The sequence below is a fragment of the Salvelinus alpinus genome, chromosome 3 (genome assembly GCF_045679555.1).
Source record: "Salvelinus alpinus chromosome 3, SLU_Salpinus.1, whole genome shotgun sequence".
Lineage (NCBI taxonomy): Eukaryota > Metazoa > Chordata > Actinopteri > Salmoniformes > Salmonidae > Salvelinus > Salvelinus alpinus.
Genome location: NC_092088.1, coordinates 47,187,690 through 47,209,430, shown reverse-complemented (window position 1 = coordinate 47,209,430; position 21,741 = coordinate 47,187,690). Strand labels below are relative to the sequence as shown.

At 42.8% G+C, this 21,741-nt stretch overlaps 1 protein-coding gene across 6 annotated transcripts in view; it reads right to left on the bottom strand.

Moving 5' to 3' along the window:
* The window catches only part of LOC139570839 (bifunctional heparan sulfate N-deacetylase/N-sulfotransferase 2-like), a 205,252-nt gene that overhangs the window by 107,700 nt on the left and 75,811 nt on the right, over nt 1–21,741 (bottom strand). For 4 of the 6 annotated variants that reach the window (XM_071393069.1, XM_071393071.1, XM_071393072.1 and 1 more), the window contains one exon: nt 8,646–8,688. The exons of the other annotated variants lie outside the window; for them this stretch is intronic. The gene's annotated coding sequence lies outside the window, so the exon portion shown is untranslated. The remainder of the gene's footprint in view (nt 1–8,645; nt 8,689–21,741) is intronic. 6 annotated transcript variants of the gene reach the window in all.

Sequence of the window (21,741 nt, the reverse complement as noted above, 5' to 3'; positions counted from 1 at the left end):
GAGGATGATTCAGATGGGATTCGTTTTTATGTAATGATTTTTATGATTTTTTTTGCCTCAATAAATTGCCAGTTATGACAGAAGACTGGAGGTTTTTATTTTAGGTGTGAATATACAGTATTTCAACATGTCTTACATGATAGGGCCAACTCAAGCTTGGTTCCCATGTTTCTAAACCATACCAAATTATCTTTGGTGTAGTGTTGCCATAACATTTCAATTGAGGAAGTGTGATCATAATCATTAGGATATTTTAGCGATCCGCAGTATGTCCTAAATGCCAACCAGCCTTCAGATGTGAGCTAAACAGTGCAATTGCACTTGAGATGCATTTTAAGGCTATGGATGAGTAAGTTAACTTATCATTTCCAGACGTTTAGGTCAGTTGTATGCTGCTGCTTTGCGATCTATTAACAGCAACGGTTGCATTAAATAGGCAGAATATTTTTTTTATTGATGCATAAACAAAAGCATTCACTGAAAGTTGATAAGATATATATATATATATGAATGGCCTAAATGTAGCCTATGTGCAGCACTACATTTATCGAATCAGTTATTGTTTTCTTGCGCAGACAACACCTGTACAACTCAGACATTTCTCTCAAAACACAGGGATGTCGATCCGCACGGGACTAGTATTATCAGAGGACCTTTGAGTTTGCCAAAAAACGTAGGTTATTCTGTCTGGAATTATTACTCTCCTGCCATGTAAAAATGACGGACATGGCAGATTCAGACGGGACTAAAATTACAGATGTGGCGTTTTGTTTTCATGCACATAATAATACCCGACCTCCTTCAGTAAAACTAACACCGTCTGAATAGGGCACAATAGGCCTGACCTATAGCATATCATAATCGCATCAATAAATTGGTTCTAACAAACTCTGAACACCGTAACACATGTGAAAATGGGTAGAGCTGCCGCTTTCAAGGAGCGGGACTCTAACCCGGAAGCTTATAAGAAATCCCACTATGCCCTCCAACGAACCATCAAACAGGTAAAACATCAATACAGGACTAAGATCGAATCGTACTACACCAGCTCCGACGCTCGTCGGATGTGGCAGAGCTTGCAAACCATTACAGACTACAAAGGGAAGCACAGCTGCCCAGTGACACAAGCCTACCAGACGAGCTAAATTACTTCCCAGCTCGCTTCGGGGCAAGTAACACTGAAACACGCATGAGAGCATCAGCTGTTCCAGACAACTGTGTGATCACGCTCTTCGTAGCCAATGTGAATAAGACCTTCACAAACAGGTCAACATTCACAAGGCCGCCAGGACGTGTACTCCGAGAACGCGCAGACCAACTGGCAAGTGTCTTCACTGACATTTTCAAATTCTCTCTGTCGGAGTCTGTAATAAAAACATGTTTCAAGCAGACCACAATAGTCCCTGTGCCCAAAAACACTAAGATAAGCTGCCTAAATGACTACCAACCCGTAGCACTCACGTCTGTTGCCGTGAAGTGCTTTGAAAGGCTGGTCATGGCTCACATCAACACCATTATCTCAGAAACCCTAGACCCTCTATAATTTCCATACCGCCCAAACAGATCAACAGATGATGCATCTCTATTGCACTCCGCACTGCCCTTTCACACCTGGACAAAAGGAACACCTATGTTAGAACGCTCTTCATTAACTACAGCTCAGCGTTCAACATCATAGTGCCCTCAAAGCTCATCACTAAGCTAAGGACCCTGGGACTAAACACCTCCCTCTGCAACTGGATCCTGGACTTCCTGACGGGCCGCAAAACATCTGCCACGCTGATCCTCAACACGGGGGCCCCTCAGGGGTGTGTGCTCAGTCCCCTCCTGTACTCCCTGTTCACTCATGACTGCACGGCCAGGCATCAACATCATTAAGTTTGCCGATGACACAACAATGGTAGGCCTAATCACCGACAACGACGAAACAGCCTATAGGGAGGAGGTCAGAGACCTGACCGTGTGGTGCAAGGACAACAACCTCTCCCTCAACATGATCAAGACAAAGGAGATGATTGTGGACTACAGGAAAAGGAGGACCAAGCACGCCCCCATTCTCATCGACGGGGCTGTATTGGAGCAGGTTGAGAGCGTCAAGTTCCTTGGCGTCCACATCACCAACAAACTATCATGGTCCAAACACACACCTATTCCCCCTAAGGAGACTGAAAAGATTTGGCATGGGTCCTCAGATCCTCAAAAGGTTCTGCAGCTGCATCAGAGAGCATCCTGACGGGTTGCATCACTGCCTGGTATGGCAACTGCTCGGCCTCCGACCGCAAAGCACCACAGAGGGTAGTGCGTATGGCCCAGTACATCACTGGGGCCAAGCTTCCTGCCATCCAGGACCTATATATTAGGCAGTGTCAGAGGAAGGCCCTTAAAATTGTCAAAGACTCCAGCCACCCTAGTCATAGACTGTTCTCACTGCAAGCGGTACCAGAGCGCCAAGTCTAGGTCCAAGAGGATTCTAAACAGCTTCTACCCCCAAGCCATAAGACTACTGAACATCTAATCAAATGGCTACCCAGACTTCTATCCCCCACCCTCTTTTACGCTGCTGCTACTCCCTGTTATCATCTTTGCATAGTCACTTTAATAATACTACCTACATGAACATACTACCTCAATTACCTTGACTAACCGGTACCCCCTGTATATAGCCTCGCGATTGTTATTTTATTGCTGCTCTTGAATTATTTGTTACTTTTTTTAAATTTATTTTTTTATATGTGTTGGTATTTTTCAGAAAACTGCATTGCTGGTTAAGGGCTTGTAAGTAAGAATTTCACTGTAAGGTCTAGACCGGTTGTATTCAGCGCATGTGACAAATAAAATTGGACGAAATTACAAATAAAACTCAAAACGGGGGAATGTTTACTGGTTGCTCAGGAGGTAAACCCAATCGGACATCTCTTAAGAGACCTGAAAATAGCAATGACGCTCCCCATCCAACCTGACAGAGCTTGAGAGGATCTGCAGAGAAGAACGGGAGAAACTCTCCAAATACAGGTGTGCCAAGCTTGTAGCGTCATACCCAAGAAGACCCGAGGCTGTAATCACTGCCAAAGGTGCTTCAACAAAGTACTGATTAAAGGGTCTGAATACTTATGTAAATGTGATATTTCAGTTTTTAGTTTAGTTTTTATTTGCAAACATTTCTAAAAACCTGTTTTTGCTTTGTCATTATGGGGTATTGTGTATTGAATTATGAGGGATTTTTTTTTGTTTAAATCCATTTTAGAATAAGGCTGTAATGTAACTAAATGTGGAAAAAGTCAAGGGGTCTGAATACTTTCCGCATGTACTGTAAGATTAGAAATGTAGGCGTAAGTAAGTTACAGTATTAAGACTAAACAGGATGTGCTCTTAGGCCTACAGCTCAATGGTGGTTAAACAAGGCAGCTATACTAAACCTACTAATGATAATGACATTACTTATGATCATCATAATAATAATAATAATAATAATAATAGTAATAATAACAATGAGAAGGAGATCAAGAAATAGAGCGTTATTATTATTATAAATAAAAAATACGGAGAATTTGGAACAGCATAAACTAAGTAAATTATGAATAATCCCAGAGAGAATGTTCCAACTAATTTTTTTTTTAAACAAAGTGTAAAGCTACTAAGTATTCAAAGAGACTAAGTATTCAAAGAGACTAAGTATTCAAATGGACTAAGTGTTCAAAGGGACTAAGTAGTCAAAGGGACTAGGTATTCAAAGGGACTAAGTATTCAAAGGGACTAGGTATTCAAAGGGACTAAGTATTCAAAGGGACTAGGTATTCAAAGGGACTAAGTATTCAAAGGGACTAAGTATTCAAAGGGACTAAGTATTCAAAGGGACTAAGTATTCAAAGGGACTAAGTATTCAAAGGGACTATGTTGCTGTATTACAGCAAAGCAAGATTAAAAACAGCTGAATTTGTGAAATCGTTTACTTGACATGTTGTGTGAGGCTCGGTGCTCACGGAATCAGTAGGCTATTAAACAAACACTAAACAGGCAACAGAAGCAGGATCTGTCATCTGTGAATGTATTGATGATTTATAAAGCCAGGCACATTCAACACTTAGGCTATTGATTATAGACCTAATTAAGTTGGGGTTTCCTCTCTCCTCACTCTTAGACAATAAGGCAAGGGCAGCTCATTCTGCTGCTGCCTCTGCCGCATTGTTCTCAACACCAATATGCTGGGTAACTTTGCTATTATGCACATATCAACATGGCCGAGGAAAAGGCACCAATTCAAATGCGCACTGATGTGTTTCTGAACCGTGGACAGCAACCACTATCCAATGCAGGGGAAAGCATATTTGCTCTAAAATAATATTTTTATTAGTGTTGCACAGTTGATCTTACAGTTGAAGTCGGAAGTATACATACACCTTAGCCAAATACATTAAACTCAGTTTTTCACAATTCCTGACATTTAATCCTAGTAAAAATTCTCTGTCTTAGGTCAGTTAGGATCACCACTTTATTTTAAGAATGTGAAATGTCATAATAATAGTAGAGAGAATGATTTATTTCAGCTTTTATTTCTTTCATCACATTCCCAGTGGGGTCATTGTCCATTTGGAAGACCCATTTGCGACCAAGCTTTAACTTCCTGACTGAAGTCTTGAGATGTTGCTTAAATATATCCACATCATTTTCCTTCCTCCCTCCTGCAGCAAAGCACCCCCACAACATGATGCTGCCACCCCCGTGCTTCGCGGTTGGGATGGTGTTCTTCGGCTTGCAAGCTTCCCCCTTTTTACTCCAAACATAACGATGGTCATTATGGCCAAACAGTTCTATTTTTGTTTCATCAGACCAGAGGACATTTCTCCCAAAAAGTACGATCTTTGTCCCCATGTGCAGTTGCAAACCGTAGTCTGGCTTTTTTATGGCGGTTTTGGAGCAGTGGCTTCTTCCTTGCTTAGCGGCCTTTCAGGTTATGTCGATATAGGACTCGTTTTACTGTGGATATTGATACTTTTGTACCTGTTTCCTTCAGCATCTTCACAAGGTCCTTTGCTGTTGTTCTGGGATTGATTTGCACTTTTTGCACCAAAGTACGTTCATCTCTAGCAGACAGAACGCGTATCCTTCCTGAGCAGTATGATGGCTGCGTGGTCCCATGGTGGTTATACTTGCATACAATTGCTTGTACAGATGAACGTGGTGCCTTCAGGCATTTGGAAATTGCTCCCAAGGATGAACCAGACTTGTGGTCTACAATTTGTTTTCTGAGGTCTTGGCTGATTTCTTTTGATTTTCCCATGAGGTCACGCAAAGAGGCACTGAATTTGAAGGTAGGCCTTGAAATACATCCACAGGTACACCTCCAATTGACTCAAATGATGTCAATTAGCCTATCAGAAGCTTCTAAAGCCATGACATCATTTCCTGGAATTTTCCAAGCTGTTTAAAAGGCACAGTCAACTTAGTGTATGTAAACTTCTGACCCACTGGAATTGTGATACAGTGAAATAATCTGTCTATAAACAATTGTTGGAAAAATGACTTGTGTCATGCACGAAGAATATGTCCTAACCGACTTGCCAAAACTATAGTTTGTTAACAATACAAATTGTGGAGTGGTTGAAAAACCAGTTTTAATGACTCCAACTTAAGTGTATGTAAACTTCCAACTTCAACTGTATGTAATATAACCATATACAATTTCAGTACCACATGTCTTAGACTGATGGACTGTGCCAACCCCACGGCCTTCACAATGGATCAGTCCACTCAGACATGCGTGAATCAGATAGTTGTCCTATACACTATGATATATATTTTTTGCTACTGCTCGAACTAAAGAAATCTCGGTCGACCAACAGTCTATCGACTAAAAAAAACAATCGACCAGTCGACTAAATGGGGTCAGCCTTAGTGTGTACCGTACATCTCTTTCACTAAGTTGTTCCAATTCATAATGTGGCAAGTTTGGAATGAAACAAGGCTCTGCAGATGATTGACACGTTGGCCTGCTCACTGCAACAGAATAAATATAATGAATCATCTGTTTTCCTGTTGTTCTCTCCTCACCCTCCCTTCATCCCACCGATTTCATTTATTTGTCATTGGAAAATCACTCACAGATGCATCACTGCGGGTGATCGGGCTGGGTGAACATGCCTTTCCCAAACTAACAATGAATTATAGAAACACATTAGTACACCAACGCCAGAAGGAAGGGGGGGAGAAGGAGAGAGAGAGAGAGAAAGCGACAGCACTGCCAGCCGTAGGGGGGTGGTTGATCTAAGAGGCCGAGCTTGTGGGTTGCCAGGGACAGAGAAAGGGGCCTCTTGGTTGGTTACTGTGATCTGAAGGTGGGAGAAGGAGAAGTGACCCAGGGCACCGGCGCTAGAGCAGCAGCAACTGAACTATTATCTGGAGGCTTTAAATTAATCATTCATCATTTGGGAGGAAGGAAGAAGGAATACAAGGAGAATATAGAAAAAGACAGCTGGTGAGAAACCAAAGGTAACACTGAGACATGAATGTGTGACCTTTGTATGTTACGCCACAACATCGAGCAAGGGTGTGCAAGGAGAGTCTTAAGCCCCTTGACCCTGGTCTTTCAGTACAACCGTTGATAAAATGAAAACATAGGGTTGGAAGCAAGGAGTCATCTGTTTAGGGACTGAAAAGAAAGACTCCACTGTACTGTAATTTCGTCAGGATCAGGCTCCGTACTAGTATTGTGATGAAACTAGGGTTGGGCGATGTCAACCTTTGTCCTATAATGATTATGTACCCCTAAAATATTGTGATATACGATGCTATCACCCCTATTGGACTGCCCCCCTCCCCCAAATAAAATACAATAAACTCAGCTTAATCGACAGTTGGGCTATAGCTCGAAATCGAATGCAACTGGATGAATCATGCTGAAAGATGTTGTTCAAAGCCTGGGAAGAGGCTAAGTGAAGGCAATGGAAAATCTTCTCTAATATCCCTTTCTGGTGGAGGAGCAGAAGAGGTTTGTGTGCGTGTATCTGAGGGGTGTGCACATGATGGAGCAGTGACTGTCTGATGAGAAACGGGCTGTCTTACCCTAGAGAGCTAGGTTATAGGCCTAGAAGCAGAACTGGATAATAATGACTTTATCTGTCTCATAAAATGATATAAAAATAAATCATTGTTTTTTTCCACTCTCTCATAAAGCTGTGATTAAGAATAGCCTAGGCCTAGGTTTAGGCTACAGACTTTCATTCTTGCTCTTTTTGAAAGCCACAACAACTTTGTAAACTAGAAATAAGCTACTGTTCATCATTTTTTACTTGTCTTGAAGCTTTTATGATAGGGCTAGGAGGAGGATAGGTTATTGGCCGTTTGGTTTTCAACCTCACATGGAGGGATTACCCGACCCGCATGGATAATTTCTTTCAAAATAAGCTTCAACTTGATTAAACTTGTAATTACATTTTTTTTTATAAGCTATTGAATGTTCCCTCATTATTAGTCCTCTGGCTACCTTACATTTTTTAGGCTATTCAAATAACTTGGAGATGGAACTGTTACATTCATTGTTTGATCGGGAGAAAGCTATGCATAAAACGATGAAGCATAGCAGTCAGTCATATTCATGGCCTATCAAATGAAGAGAGAATGGAATATAGGCTTTTATAGTTGTTTTTTTACAGCTAGACACAACATAGCTAAAATAAAATAAAAAAAGGTTTAAGAATTTTGCGCCGCTTTGGTGGAATTCTCTGTTCTGTCTGGCCTACATTCCTCTCTTGCGTTCTGTAGGCTATATAACATATTTATTGAAATAGGCTATAGCAAATAGGAATAGGCAAATTACTCAAAATGGCACTTGTGTGCTGCCCTGCTGTGCGCTGCGAGACACAGCGTCAGTCAAGTTCCAATAGGCTTAACCATCTCAACCGTCTGTTACATCACGATGTTGTCACCATCAACGATGGCTGTCAATCATCGGCAATTTACAATGCTATCGTACTATCGCCCAACCCTAGATGAAGCCAACCCAAAGAAATGAAAAGCTTCCATCCTGCTTGGGTTCAGGCCCATGTCTGACAAAGTTTAGCCTTAGCAATGGCAGCGGGGGTCCTTTGAGTTCCATGCTGTCGTTTCCCTCCCCAACAAAGCCCCTTCACTAGGATCCAGTTGCCTTCGATATGGGTGGCTGCCCCCTTGCAAAGATCTGTTATCAAGCTCACTGCAGAGACAGGCTACAGATCTGTGCGTGTCTTTCTGCCAATGTGTGTGTGTGTACATGCGTGCGCTGTTCGTCAGTTCAAATTTCTGTTTTTGGTTATTCAGGTAGTCGGCGTGTCTAATCCCACTTCAGAATCCAGGTCAAAGTCTGTGTGAGAACTTTCTGTGAGACTGTGTTGCTGTTGATTCAGGTATAGTTGGTATGTGATTCAGCCAATATGAGCTATTGTAGGCCGGGGTCCACAAGTGAACCAATCATAGAACCAGCAAATGCAAAGCTCTTTGTGCTATGTTAAATTCTATCATCCTCTGACACCGACACATTCGCAAACTAACACATATGGGATGTGTGAACGTACACACACTGTATGAAATCGCATACACGCACACAAACACCCACACCCAAAAGAATATAAACACAGAACAGCACACCCAGTTGTCTTTGAAGAGCACCTTACCTCAGCATGAGCAGCAGTCTATGAGGCGAGACGAGACGAGGGCCTGCAGAGAAGAGGAGCGAAACGGGATTCATTAATGATCCAAAAATGAACCCCTGCTGTTCACACCTACATTAATATGAGCTGCCCACCTCAGCAAGCGAGCTTAAAATACACATAGGGCTGTGGGGGAGCATCTTCACAGCAGTCTCTTCCATTTAAAAAGAGGGAGAAAAGTGTTTCACGGTTGCCCAGTTTGAAAGGCAATATGTCCCTCAGTCCTCCTCACAGCTTGAAGCCCCAGGGTTGTCAAGGACGACAGAGCAAGAGAGATGAGAGACGAAGACAGACAAGCGGGCTCAATAGCATCATATGGTGGTAAGATGCTGGAGGAGAGCCCTCACCTTGGCTTGACTAGACCCTGAGTCACCATATCCCTCTCTTTCTCCCAGGTGGTATTTGCTTTGTAGTGGGCAGAGCCAACTGATCCAAGGGCAGGCCAGAGAGCGAGAGAGGGCTCCCAGTACAGACCCACAGAAGCAGTCTCTAAATAGACATGATAAGAAATATGGATAAATCATATCCAGTCCTGTCACCTATCTGTGATTATAAAGGAACTGATATTGGAGAGGTGTCCATGTTAGAGATACTGATGAGACACAGTCAGGGTTAGGGGGCTTTTTAGATCTACCTAGAGCAGGTAGATCTACCAGACACTACATGTATAATAATTGAGCCATGTTGTGAAGGAGCTGGTCCCAATGCATGAGGTTTTCTCTTTACCTTGTCAACTCAGACAGGACAAATTAACAGCGGAGTTTACGAACTTTTTCATAAACAAAATATATTTTAGCTGCAAAAATTACACCAACAAAACACAAAAAAAAACAAATGAACATGCTTTGTAATGTTTCTAAAACAATACATCAGTTACTTCTTAATAGTAATACATGTGTTATATTGTTTTATCAAAAAAATTGGGACCCGAGTCTTTTAACCAAAATATCATAAGACGAGAAAAAAAAAAATCTGCCCCTTTAAGAGTGGGAGGTTACCGCGGTAGCGCTACTAGCCATGTTTTTGTGCCTGTGAGATTGAGTCTGACGAGTAGAAGCATCGTCTTCTCTTCCCTAGCAGTTGAAATTCAAACATAGAAAAATAACCTACCTTGTGAACAAAACAATGTAAATAGCCAACAAACACAAAGGCAAAGTCTCACTTGAGCAGACTTTCGTTTCGAGTAAATTAGACCAACTTGTATGCCTGTGCCCAGCGCTTCTAAAGCACAGCCCCCAGCCAGGCAGTGTTGCAGCACGAGGTGGAATAGGCTCAATAAGATTCGTAGTTCTTTGACTTTGTGCGATTAATTAACCAGCTATGAAACAAAATGGTGGAAATACTTTGAAAATTATAAATTATTTTACTATAAATGTGATCATACTTGTCTATTTTCATTCACAAATGCAAGTGAAATACTCTCACTGTGGAGCCCTGTGGCTGGTGAAATAGAAATCAAATTTTAGGCCCTGCTGGAGACACAGTTAGGGGAAGGAAGGAGAGGGGAGCTCACAGTTGAAGGTAGGGTAGTGGTGGTGGAGGGGGTACAAAAGTGGTATGGAGGTAGAGGTTGTGCTGTAGCCTGCTACTCAACCTAGTGTGCTCCAGAAAACGCTCCTGCTGCATAAATGCATCACATGTCAAACGCACATCGCCCCTGATGGAGCGGAATCTGCCTGGGCAGATAAATAATGCACTGCTATCTCCTGCTACTGCTATAAAAGATGAATAACACACCAGAACACAGCTTTACATACACTACATGACCAAAAGTATGTTGACACCTGCTCGTCCAACATCTCATTCCAAAATCATGGGCATTAATATGGAGTTGGTCCCCCCTTTGCTGCTATAACAGCCTCTACTCTTCAGGGAAGGCTTTCCACTAGATGTTGGAACATTGCTGCGGGGACTTGGTTACCTTCAGCCACAAGAGCATTAGTGAGGTCGGGCACCGATTTTGGACCATTAGGCCTGGCTCGCAGTTTGGCGTTCCAATTCATCCCATAGGTGTTCGATGGGGTTGAGGTCAGGGCCCTTGTGCAGGACAGTTATTCCACTCTGATTTTGTCAAACAATTTCTGTATGGACCTCGCTTTGTGCACAGGGGCATTGTCATGCTGAAACAGGAAAGGACCGTCCCCAACCTGTTGCCACAAAGTTGGAAGCACAGAATAGTATAAAATGTCATTGTATGCTGTAGCATTGAGACTTCTCTTCACTGGAACTAAGGGTCCTAGCCCAAACCATGAAAAACAGCCCCAGACCATTATTATCTTCCACCAAACTCTACAGTTGGCACTATGCATTCTCCTGGCATCCACCGGATTGCCAGACGATGAAGAGTTATTCATCACTCCAGAGAACGGTTTCCTGTGCTCCAGAGTCCAATGGCGGCGAGCTTTACACCACTCCAGCCGACGCTTGGCTGCTTGGCCATGGAAACCCATTTCATGAAGCTCCCAACGAACAGTTCTTGTGCTGACGTTGCTTCCAGAGGCAGTTTGGAACTCGGTAGTGAGTGTTGCAAACCAGGACAGGTGATTTTTATGCGCTAAGCGCTTCAGCACTTAACGTACCCGTTTTGTGAGCTTGTGTGGCCTACCACTTCGCGGCTCTAGCAGTGCAGAAATTTGACGAACTGACTTGTTGGAAAGGTGGCATCCCATGACAGTACCACGTTGAAAGTCACTGAGCTCTTCAGTAAGGCCATTCTACTGCCAAATTAGCCAAATCCACTAATTTGAAGGGGTGTCCACATACTTTGGTATATATAGTGTATGTATGTATTACACATTACTGACGACAACTGTTCTCGCTAAACTGTGCAGTCGCGCACCTACCCACCAATATAATTCTACTCCTTTGCGCTCTGGCTCTGCCTACAACAAAATCAGACTCAATCTTGCAAAGTTAGATTCGTTTATGTTTGTTGCATTGAAAAGGGGCTGATATAATGTTGATTCGATCACAGAAAAACATTTGCTTTATATAGTGCAAACTAATGGGGCGAACTCGGTGAAGTTCAATCTTGTGCGTCTCTGGGTGGCCTGCCATTTCTTCTGGGCAGAAGACGCAAGAGATTAAACTTCACCGAGTTCGCCTCATAGGCTATATCATAGAAATCAAAAGCTATTTCCATGTGAAAACGTAATGAGATTGTCTCCATCGGATTTGTTGGTAGGCCACTCTGATAGACCTACATTATGCCACAATAGCCTATTGGCTACTGTCTAAAACTGTAAGGGAACAGCCTCAGTGTTAACTGTAAATACGCGGCGGAAGTTGCACAAAATTCTCACAACGTTCAAGTTTCTGCTCACTGCTCATTTGCTCAGAGCCCCAAAAAGATTTAGCCACACCCACGTCCAGCTCTCTAACCACTTCTCATACAAGAAGGCACACAGGATGACATGTACACACAAACACATGAGCACACAAACACATGCACCCACTCCCGGCACGCACACACAAACGTGTACAGACACACAAACACCCCCTCTACAGAACTACAACAGACACCGACATCTCCCATCACCTTAATAAAGCGGATGAGGGATCATCTCACTGCTGTTGCACGTATCTTGCAGCAGCACCGGCTCAAACAGGGACTGTTGCCATTGTTTACCCACCAAAGTTGCTGCAAATCTTATTCATGGCTTTATGCTGCCCCCATGATATATACGCCAATTAACGGTGTAGCAGCACAAACACATTCCGCCCGGCTGGGGATGGTGCTGCTAATCCTATTGTCTGCGCCTTTCGCCTCTCCCTCGCACTCCCTCACTCCACTCTGCAGCCATACGCCCCATACAGAGGGTGGTGGAGGGGGAGAGAGACACGGGCAACAGGTAGTAGATTAGTACTGATTTAGGAGAGGGATTCTACCTGGAGCCCCAGGGACGAATTACACAGCAGCCTAATAATCGGACCACACCGCAGGCCAGGGGGATGGAGATTTAAGATTCAACACTCTTCCCTAATGGTCTGACAGCCCTCCACTACTTAGCTTGGATTGAATGGCAAACTGTTTACCGACATGGGAGAGTGAGACGTTAATATTAGCGCAATTAGCATAAGGCTAACAGTTATCTACACCTGTGAGCAGCATTAGCATAGTCATAAACTGGCCACAGCAGAGAGTGAGGGAGCTGTTTTCTTTCTTTCTCTGCCCTTTGCATTCAATCAGAATCGAGAGGCAGGGGACGTAGAGAAGGTTTACGAGGTGACATCTCTGAGCTGACAGCCAGGCACTCTTCCTCTCATGCTAATGCAGGCGCAGAAAACATTATGTACAGCTCCAATGAAAAGAGCCAACGTGAAAAGGTCAGTCCCAATGAGGGGAAATCCATTTCCAGAGTCCGTAAACACACAGAGCACGCATATTGAGAGAGCAAGCAGAATGAGTTAGCCGTAAATAAACATTGAGCATCGCTATCGTTTTCGCCAAGGCAATTTCTAACAGTGTGATGAAGCACACTATAGATCAGAGTGAAATTGCAGAGCGAGATTGTCAAAGAGAGAAGGGACACAACAGCACCAAAGCCAGTTTAACGTGATACAAATAACAGTCATTGATCTACAAGTAATTTTGCATGCCGAACAACCCCCAGGGAATACCATTAGCCTAATCAAACTGCGCATTGTGCCCAGCTTTTGTGTGCTGACCAACATGAGGTAGGAGGCCTGTTCCTGATCTTGCATTTAAGCATTTAAATGCTAAAATGGCTTGCGTGATATTAAGCTTTATTAGTTAAGTGACAACCTACGCAATTTGCTAGGTTATTCTTATCTATGCACTGTTGAAAATTGTGTTTTACCGGAGACGTCACTCATCTGGCTATTGCCTACCTGCTGAACGGGACTTTTATTTAAATAGTTAAGGTTCACCATCAGCAATAGTTTTGGTAGTTTTGCTTTAAACAATCAGTGTACATGAAAAAATAGATTTGTTTTATTTCTGAGCTTTTTTGTCCACTTGTTCTCATATTGTCTTTTTGGTTTACTCTCCTTCGCCCCTTCTGTGTTGTGTGCACCTTCCCATTTACACACACACACACACCCAGGGTTCGATACCGCAACCAAAACATTTGCAACCGTTTGACTTGGCAGTGCGACATATTTCGAATTGGTTGCAAAGGTGCCAGTGTAAAAATGTACCAGGTCACGTTATTCAAATCGTAAATGTGCAAGTGAGCAAAAATAAACCAACTTTCTGAAGCGGTACCAACGGCACGGGAATGTGCCCGTCTGTGTGTGTCAGGGCTCGACATAAAATCAGCATGGCCAATTAATTAGGGACGATTTCAAGGTTTCATAACAATCGGTTTAAATTTTGGACGCCGATTATGACCGATTACATTGCAATCCACGAGGAGACTACGTGGCAGGTTGACCACCTGTTACGCGAGTGCAGCGTCAAAAGGACCTTGTGCCTTCAAGGAGCCAAGGTAAGTTGCTAGCAAGCATTAAACTTATCTTATAAAAAAAACAATCAATCTTCACATAATCACTAGTTAACTACACATGGTTGATGACATTACTAGGTTAACTAGCTTGTCCTGCGTTGCATATAAAATGGTGCCGGAAGAAATGGCAGCAGTTTTACGGGCACCCAACCAATTGTGCTATTATATGTTTTTTTCTGCGTTATTTGTAACTTATTTTGTATATAATGTTTCTGCAACCGTATCTTATGGCAAAAAATAGCTTGTCGATATCAGGACAGCAATCACACACCTCGGATTAGACAAAGATTTTTTTCTACAACAAGGAGGACGCACAGGACATTCTCCAAACACCCCACAGGGCCAACATCCCCGTTATTTGCAAGAGGAAGCGACACAGGTACAGAGGACAACGAGCCGGATTCCTTAAGGCGAGTGGGAAAGCTGCAATTACCGTTAATAATACTCGCCAACGTGCAATCCTTGGACAATAAATTAGACGAGGTACGATCACGAATATCCTACCAACGGGACATCAAAAACTGTAATATCCTATGTTTCACGGAATCGTGGCTGAATGACGACATGGATATTCAGCTAGCGGGATATACGCTGCACCGGCAAGATAGAACAGCACACTCCGGTAAGACGGGGAGGGGGGGGCGGTCTGTGCATATTTGTAAACAACAGCTGGTGCACAAAATCTAAGGAAGTCTCTAGATTTTGCTCGCCTGAAGTAGAGTATATTGTGATAAATTGCAGGCCACACTACTTGCCTAGAGAGTTTTCAGCTATACTTTTCGTGGCTGTTTATTTACCACCACAGACAGATGCTGGCACTAAGACCGCACTCAGTCAGCTGTATAAGGAAATAAGCAAACAGGAAACCACTCACCCAGAGACGGTGCTCCTAGTTGCGGGAGACTTTAATGCAGGGAAACTCAAATCAGTTCTACCAAATTTCTATCAACATGTTAAATGTGCAACCAGAGGGAAAAAAAGTCTAGATCACCTGTACTTCACACACAGAGATGTGTACAAAGCTCTCCCTCGCCCTCCATTTGGTAAATCCGACCAAGACTCTATCCTCCTGATTCCTGCTTACAAGCAAAAATTAAAGCAGGAAGCACCAGTGACTCGGTCTATAAAAAAGTCAGATGAAGCAGATGCTAAACTACAGGACTGTTTTGCTATCACAGACTGGAACATGTTCCGCGATTCTTCCGATGGCATTGAGGAGTACACCACATCAGTCACTGGCTTTATCAATAACTGCATCGAGGACGTCGTCCCCACAGTGACTGTATGTACATACCCCAACCAGAAGCCATGGATTACAGGCAAAGCGTCAATACAGGGCCATAGATTGAATCATACTACACCGGCTCGAACGCTCGTCTTATGTGGCAGGGCTTGCAAACTATTACAGACTACAAAGGGAAGCACAGCCGAGAGCTAGCCTACCAGACGAGCTAAATCACTTCTATGCTCGCTTCGAGGCAAGCAACACTGAGGCATGCATGAGAGCATCAGCTGTTCCAGACAACTGTGTGATCACGCTCTCTGTAGCCGACGTGAGTAAGACCTTTAAACAGGTCAACATACACAAGGCTGCGGGGGCCAGACGGATTACCAGGACGTGTGCTCCGGGCATGTGCTGACCAACTGGCAGGTATCTTTACTGACATTTTCAACATGTCCATGATTGAGTCTGTAATACCAACATGTTTCAAGCAGACCACCATAGTCTCTGTGCCCAAGAACACAAAGACAACCTGGCTAAATGACTACAGACACGTAGCACTCACGTCCGTAGCCATGAAGTGCTCTGAAAGGTTGTTAACCTCTCTGGGAGCGTCCCACTTGGCCAAAAGCCAGAAAAAATGTAGCGCACCAAATTCAAATATATTACTATAAAAATCTATCTTTCATGAAGTCACACATGAAAGACACCAAATTAAAGCTACACATGTTGTGAATCCAGCCAACGTGTTTGATTTCAAAAAGGATTTACGGGGAAAGCACACCAAACGATGTTAGCTCAGTACATAGCCACAGAAAAACACAGCCATTTTCCCAGCAAAAGATAGTAGTCACAGAAATAGAGATAAAATTAATCACTAACCTTTGATGATCTTCATCAGATGACACTCATAGGTCATCATGTTACACAATACATTTATGTTTTGTTCGATAATGTGCATATTTATATCCACAAATCTCGGTTTACATTGGCACCATGTTCAGAAATGCCTCCAAAATATCCGGAGAAATTGCAGAGAGCCACGTTAAATAACAGAAATACTCATCATAAACTTTGATGAAAGATACATGTTTTACATATAATTAAAGATACACTTGTTCTTAATGCAACCGCTGTGTCAGATTTTTAAAAAAACTTTACGTAAAAAGCACACCATGCAATAATCTGAGACGGCGCTCAGATTTAACAACATTTCTCCGCCATGTTGGAGTCAACAGAAATACGAAATTACATCATAAATATTCCCTTACCTTTGATCATCTTCATCAGAATGCAGTCCAAGGAATCCTAGTTCCACAATAAATTGTTATTTTGTTCGATAATGTACATTACTTATGTCCAAGTAGCTACTTTTGCTAGCATGTGTAGTACACGTGTCCAAACAATCGCGCAGATGCAGGCAAACGTCGGACGAAAACTTCAAAAAGATATATTACAAGTCGAATAAACTGGTCAAAGTAAGTAGAGAATCAATCTTCAGGATGTTGTTATCATATATATCCAATAACGTTCCAACAGGAGCATTCTTTCATGTCTGTAGAAGTTATGGAACGCAAGGCGATATCATGAGGAAAGCGCGTGACCAGGAACTGGCAATCTGCCAGACCACTGACTAATTCCCCTCCCATCCGGCCCCACAACACAGTATAAACTTTATTCAACGTTCTACCGACTGTTGACATCTAGTGGAAGGCGTAGGAAGTTGCAAACAGATCCATATATTACAGGGAATTGAATAGGCGATGAGTTTAACATTGAGCAGTCTCAGAATTCTCACTTCCTGTTTGGATTCCTACTCATGTTTTTGCCTGCCATATGAGTTCTGTTATACTCACAGACATCATTCAAACAGTTTTAGAAACTTCAGAGTGTTGTCTATCCAATAGTAATAATAATATGCATATATTAGCATCTGGGACAGAGTAGGAGGCAGTTCACTATGGGCACGCAATTCATCCAAAAGTGAAAATGCTGCCCCCTATATCAAATAAGTTAATGGCTCACATCAACACCATTATCCCAGAAACCCTAGACCCACTCCAATTTGCATACCACCCAAACAGATGATGCAATCTCTATTGCACTCCACACTGCCCTTTCCCACCTGGACAAAAGGAACATTTATGTGAGAATGCTATTCATTGACTACAGCTCAGCGTTCAACACCATAGTACCCTCAAAGCTCATCACTAAGCTAAGGATCCTGGGACTAAACACCTCCCTCTGCAACTGGATCCTGGACTTCCTGACGGGCCGCCCCCAGGTGGTGAGGGTAGGTAGCAACACATCTGCCAAGCTGATCCTCAACACTGGAGCTCCCCAGGGGTGCGTGCTCAGTCCCCTCTTGTACTCCCTGTTCACCCACGACTGCATGGCCAGGCACGACTCCAACACCATCATTAAGTTTGCAGACGACACAACAGTGGTAGGCTTGATCACCGACAACGACGAGACAGCCTATAGGGAGGAGGTCAGAGACCTGGCCGGGTGGTGCCAGAATAACAACCTATCCCTCAACGTAACCAAGACTAAGGAGACTAAGGAGATGACCAGGACTACAGGAAAAGGAGGACCGAGCACGCCCCCATTCTCATCAACAGGGCTATAGTGGAGCAGGTTGAGAGCTTCAAGTTCCTTGGTGTTCACATCAACAACAAACTAGAATGGTCCAAACACACCAAGACAGTTGTGAAGAGGGCACGACAAAGCCTATTCCCCCTCAGCCTATTCCCCCTCAAAGACCCCAGCCACCCCAGTCATAGACTGTTCTCTCTACTACCGCATGGCAAGCGGTACCGGAGTGCCAAGTCTAGGACAAAAAGGCTTCAACAGTTTTTACCCCCAAGCCATAAGACTCCTGGAACAGGTAATCAAATGGCTACCCGGACTATTTGCATTGTGTGCCCCCCCAACCCTTCTTTTAATGCTGCTGCTACTCTGTGTTTATCATATATGCATAGTCACTTTAACTATACATTCATGTACATACTACCTCAATTGGGCCGACCAACCAGTGCTCCCGCACATTGGCTAACCGGGCTATCTGCATTGTGTCCCGCCACCTACCACCCGCCAACCTCTCTTTTACGCTACTGCTACTCTCTGTTCATCATATAGGCATAGTCACTTTAACCATATCTACATGTACATACTACCTCAATCAGCATGACTAACCTGTGTCTGTATGTAGCCTCACGACTTTTATAGCCTTGCTACTGTATATAGCCTGTCTTTTTACTGTTGTTTAATTTTTTTACTTACCTATTGTTCACCTAATACCCTTTTTGCACTATTGGTTAAGAGCATTCCCACATGTTGTCTACCTGAAACATCCCAGGAAAATTCCTACTGATTCCAGCTACCCTTGATCACATTCAGTGCCAAGAAATCCCCAGGTCTTTGTAAATTTACAAACACTTTGTTTGAAAGCCTGTAAGTAAGCATTTCACTCTAAGGTCTACACCTGCTGTATTCGGCGCACGTGACAAATAAACTTTGATTTGATCAATGTGGTGCCTGTTGATTTATCATCGAATCACAGCCTACTTCAACTTCGCCAAACGGGTGATGATTTTAACAAAAGCGAATTCGTGAAAAAAAGCTGATTCGTTGCACAAATGTACCTAACCACAAACATCAATGCCTTTCTTAAAATCAACACAAAGAAGTATATCTTTTTTAAACCTGCATATTTTGTTAAAATAAATGCATGTTAGCAGACAATATTACCTATGGAAATTGTGTCCCTTCTCTTGCGTTCAGTGCGAGCAGAGTCAGGGAATATGCAACAGTTTGGGCAGCCTGGCTCGTTGACAACTGTGTGTCTTCCTAACAAAGACCGTAATTACATAGTTATGACATAACATTGAAGGTTGTGCAATGTAACAGCAATATTTAGACTTAGGGTTGCGACCCGTTCGCCAAAATACGGAATGGTTCCGTATTTCGCTGAAAGAATAAACGTTTTCTTTTCGAAATGATAGTTTCTGGATTTTACCATATTAAGGACAAAAGGCTCGTATTTCTGTGTGTTTATTAAAATTAAGTTAATGATTTGTTATTTGATAGAGCAGTCTGACTGAGCGGTGTTAGGCAGCAGCAGGCTCGTAAGCATTCATTGAAACAACACTTTACTGCGTTTGCGAACAGCTCTTAGCAATGCTTGATCCCAGCGCTGTTTATGACTTCAAGCCTATCAACTCCCGAGATTAGGCTAGCAATACTAAAGTGCCTATAAGAACATCCAATAGTCAAAGGTACATGAAATACAAATGGTACAGAGAGAAATAGTCGACACGTCATAATTCCTATAATAACTACAACCTAAAATTTCTTAACTGGGAATATTGAACCACCAGCTTTAATATGTTCTCATGTTCTGAGCAAGGAACTTAAACGTTAGCTTTTTTACATGGCATATATTGCACTTTTACTTTCTTCTCCAACACTGTTGTTTCATTATTTATTTGAGACTAAATATATGTTATTTATCTATTATATTAAGTTAAAATAAAATGATTCATTGTTCATTCAGTATTGTTGTAATTGTCATTATTACAAATATATATAAAAATCGTCCGATTAATCGGTATCGGCTTTTTTGGTCCTCTAATAATGGTTATTGGCGTTGAAAAATCATAATCGGTCGACCTCTCATGTAGACATGTTGAAACTGTTAATTACTGTTTACAAAACCATGTCCATACAGACTAGAACACTTTACGTCAGATGTCCACCAGATGCATATGCGTTTGTTGTGCCGGAAATCTAACCCGCATTTATTTACCGAACTTGATGCAAATGTGCTTCACTTTTCAACTTGCCTTCTTTTCTTGCCGTGGTATCGTGTTAGTATCGAGTATCGTGATGGTATTGAGTATTGTTTCGCTAAACCTGGTATCGGTAACACTACTTTGGTTCTTGAAAAGTCATGTTAGCCGATTTTGAAGTTCTACTGCTCCAATATAATTATTCAGCGATTTCATTTCTGATCAGTTTTTATGTAGCCGCCTTCATTTGTTTTCCACCATTTCAATTGAAGGCTGTTGCGCTTGTTGCAGTCAAACCACATGCCGTTATAATGAGCTAGACAACATCTCAAATGGCGAGACTGACTAGCTACCACATGGACACACTTCGTTTGTGTCGGGAGCAGGCTGTTCATCTAGTCAGGCAATGCCCACATTATTCGGACATATTTTAGAATGCTCAGTTTGTCGCGCACGGCATTACGGTACCACTAGCCAAAGACTGTTGTACTAGCTGTCTAGTCTGTGTTTTATAAATGTGCAGTAAGTATTAAACACAGTTATATAAGGAATTGGCAACTCGTTCTCATTCTGAGAAATAAGGTAGGCCACTTGATTTCAACATCTGAACAAAGTGAACAGGCTTCCATGCTGTTTAAACAGTTGGAGATGAACAGAAGGGTGTGTTCATAACGATTCCACTGTTCAACCCTGTTAGCTAGCAAATAGATCTAAGTTGTCTAAACTTGAAATGTAAAGATTAACTGGCTAATCACTAGCACGTGGGCTTGAGAGATTGTTGATGAGACCGGTGTTAATTTTCTATAATGCCTGCTACAAGTTAGTCATTATTAGTAAATTTGCAATATGCATGGTTCTGCTTAAATTTGTAACAAAACGGGGTATTTTAAAAGACAGACTTGAAATCCAGATCAGAGATCATTGCCAAAAAGCAAGCGAAACTATTTTGATAAAATTATGTCATTGTTAGTGGGTCTTATGGTTGTGGAACCGAAACGCACAGAATCGTTTAAAACTGTAATGTATCGTTCCTGTATCATATCGGAGCCCTTGTATCTAGATACGCATTGAATCATCTTGAAAGGGAAAGATGCACATCCCTAGTTATCACAAGTAACCTCTCCTTACAACCCAGATTCCTAGCTCATTGCCTGAAGCATCTGTTCACACAGACACAGAAAGCCAGTGTGAGGCAACGGCAATGAACAGCTCTCACAATCCTGAACCACAACACATCACACTGTATAAAGGCTGGAGTGTAAACCCATTTCATTCAGACATGAATAGAGTAGACATGGAAGGGGCTGAGAGAGAGAGATAGAGGATTTAGAACAGGGGGTGTGGAGAGAGGCAAGGGGTGGAGGGGAGGTGGGGGTAGGCTGCTGGACGCTGGTGTTCTCTGGCCCACACTGCTGGGTCTGTGTGAGCTGAATGGCACCCAGCAGGCAGTCCTGGCCCCCTACTTCCATCTGCCCCAGTTCTCCACCCACTACCCCATCCTTTGCTCCCTCCCTCCACGACCAAGCAGGCAGGCAGAAAGAAGGCCACTAGGAGGGAGGAGAAGCAGAGAAACCCGGTTT